Source organism: Sinocyclocheilus grahami, unplaced genomic scaffold (genome assembly GCF_001515645.1).
Source record: "Sinocyclocheilus grahami isolate Dianchi unplaced genomic scaffold, SAMN03320097.WGS_v1.1 scaffold1143.1, whole genome shotgun sequence".
NCBI lineage: Eukaryota > Metazoa > Chordata > Actinopteri > Cypriniformes > Cyprinidae > Sinocyclocheilus > Sinocyclocheilus grahami.
The window spans coordinates 62,136-65,705 of NW_015506322.1; positions in this window are offsets into that span (position 1 = coordinate 62,136).

Consider the following 3,570-nt stretch of genomic DNA (forward strand, 5'->3'; position numbering starts at 1 on the left):
GGTTCTTTTACACTGTTATTCTCACATCTGAAATAAAAAAGTAAGCATGCTGTTTACACAAACTACATTATTAACATTATTGTGATGTTCACTGATACTAGTACTAATTTATTGAAACAAAGAACACAATTACCACATAGCAAACATATTACCATACAGTAAATAAATCAAATGAAAACATATTACCATACAGTAAATAATAATAAATCAAATGAAAGTAACATCTGTAAAATAGTGAATGCACACTTACTCTAATAATAATAATTAATAATAATTAGTTGCATTTATATAGCGCCTTTCTAGGCACTCAAAGCACTTTACATTGTCAGGGGGTATCTCCTCATCCACATAGTATGCATACTTAATGAGAAAACAGAATGCCAATAACAAAGAAACTACATTTTAACACTATCAACCACAAATAATATTACCATATAGTCTAGGCATAATAAAACTACAATTACTATACTGTACACTTACTCAGTATGATTTTCCAGCAAACTCAAAACTGAACGACACTCGTGTGCCTTTCTTGTGCAAGATGCCGGTGATGCAGCCACAGTCCTAAACGAAAATGGAAACTTCAGCATCATTACTCCAGTCTTCAGTGTCACATGTTCCTTCAGAAATCATTATAATATTCTGATTGGCTGCTCAAAAACATTTATTATTATTATTATTATTGTTGTTGTTGAAAACAGCTGAGAAGAAATTTTTCAGGTTGCTTTGATGGATAGAAAATTCAGAAGAACAGCATTTATCTGAAATATAAATCTTTTGTAACATTATAAATGTCTTTATCTTAACTTTTGATCCATTTAAAGCATCCTTGCCAAATAAAATTAATTTCTATAATTGCTTAACCCACCCCCACTATAATAACTAAATAAATAAGTGAGCATGTTGATAGCATGTTGATAGAAACTATATTTGTCACGAATTCAGTCCATGGACTTCCGTTTATTCACCACCAGAGGTCACCCTTTCCATTTCATTGACTCTCGCACAACACAAACTGTTGCATAGCACCCCAGACTACATATCCCATCATTCGTTGCACGATTTGCACACTGCACTGATTGCACACAGCTGTTTCTAATCACCTCACTCACTATATAACACCCACTCTAACCACCTTTCTCTGCTGAGTATTGTTTAGCCTGTACCCCTTTCCGAGTCTCCGTGTTTTCCTTGTTTTGCCTTGCCTGTTTCTGCGGTATCTGATCTTTGCCTGTTTTCCTAGATTTCTCCCTCTCGTCTTGCCCTTGTGATTCTGTCTGCTGATCGGTGACCTACGCTAGCCCTGGGACTATTCTTGTGTTTTGCCCGCCATATACCTGTTTGCCATTGTTTTGACCCTGCCTGTTTACCACGTCTCTTTAATAAAGCCTGCAGATGGATCCACACGTCTCACGTCTCATCAGCCACGTTACAATATTACATTAGCAATCACTAATATTTCCCATGTGATTTTTAATCATAGATGCACATACAGTACAAAAAGGACATTCTATATTTGAGAAACTAAATTATTATTGGTAAGCATGTTTGAACATATTGGCAGACAGGGTATTTCACATTGGTCTAAACATTCTGAGACTTTTTATATCGTGTAAACAATTACTTTTATATATCGTTTATAGTATTGAACATAAAACCATCCTCACGCCGTACATTTAGATGTAATGAAAGGTTGCCTATCGTATTTCAAAATGTTGCACTCGATTTCACACATTTTAGTCCGGAATTATAGTTTGGGAAAAGTTCACCTAGTAAATGTTTTCAAGTTTATGTCACAACAACACTTTATCTAATGCAAATAAGAAACATTACTTACTCGGCATGAAAAATCTCCTCTGCTGGCTACAGCCGCACTCCCGTTCTGTTTGTGAGGTAAACATAAATCTTTTTCCTCTCAGTGCATCTTCTGAGGTAAATGCAAGACTTGTTCCTCTCAGCGTCTTCTTCCAAAAACTAAAAGTATCCGAGATGAACATGTTGCTGCTTTGTTTACGGTGATGTGGGCGTTTACATGGTGAGCGTCTCACAAGGAGATTTGTAATATCAATAGCTTGAGCAGTGCGTGGGCGTGATCTAATTAAAGATAATGAGAACAGATGGGAAAAACTGGACCTGTCGTTCGTTTCATACAGATGACTTTATCACAGAATATTTGTTTTCGGCAAGAGTTACTTCATTTAAGAGTAGTCATATCAAGCTTTCTATAAATATAATTCTCATGTCTGTATGTAAAGTATTCGCTGTTTATTTTCTTTATTTTACAAAAGAACATTGTTTTGATGTTATTATGACTATACACAAAAGTAGACCCTTTGCAGTTTAAAACGATACCTTATTCTTATCTGTACGGTCAAAATTGACGGAGTATTTTTAGCTCTTTTCGCAGTCATCACGAAAATACGAGACAGACCGCACCGGTGCGGGTGTCGACCCTAGGGGGTTAACACATGTTAGACTGCACAATCAAGCCTAGAAAAAAAAACAGTCACCACCCCTTTAATGTACAGTTTCAGAGAATTTCAGAGAATTTGTTTAAAGTTTTTTTTTTCCAAAACACAAATCATTCAAATATTACAAGCAAGAAGCCAGAGAGGAAAAAAGGCTTTGAACTCCTCCTGAACTCATCAGGTTGAGCCCATCCTCTTAAAGAAAGGTAATGCCTATATTGCAATAACATACAGCTCAAATCCACAAGCAAGTACCGGTATTCAACTCATCTCTCTTAAAATGGAATAAATTGTGAATAAAACCACTGTGCTGATACATAGAGATTATATGGATAGATCACCAATGGATCCTCTGCAGTAAACAGGTGTGCCTCACACGTCCTGAAAAATGAAGCTGCGGGCTCTTTGATCGCCCCCCCCCCCTGGTGGTTGGCTGCAGTACAGGTCATAAACCCCTCCCTCTCCATGTAAACGAATGGGACTTGAGTAAAAAAAAAATATAAAAATTACACTTCTAATATAATTATCCGAAAGATGGTTTTGGTCATTTAAGGTAGTTGTTGTCATGCTGATATATGTTCAATTGTTCGTTCTTGTAATAAGTTTGATTTTAGCTAATAATTTGATGCTATAAAAACGAGGCATGTCACTATGGTTGATTGGGGAGTTTGATACCACGGCTCCACCTCACGACACTACTGCTAAGACTCTGGCTCCAAGTGAATCTCTACTGCACAGACTCTGGCTCCAAGTGAATCTCTACTGCACAGACTCTGGCTTCAAGTGAATCTCTACTGCACAGACTCTGGCTCCAAGTGAATCTCTACTGCACAGACTCTGGCTCCAAATGATGTCATTTACTCAAGATAGCAGTGGCCATACTGAGATGCTTTGGTTTCACTTTTCTATAGTGGAAGGAAGTGGAGATGCGTCGTCCATCTTTTTTACAGTCTATGGTAGTAAATGGGTGCCGGCATAATGAGAGTCCAAAACAGCTGATAAAAACATGTAATCCACATGACCCCAGTTCATCAATTAATGTTTTGTGAAGTGAAAAGGTATGTGTTTGTAATAAACAAAACCATCAATTAGACAGTTTTAA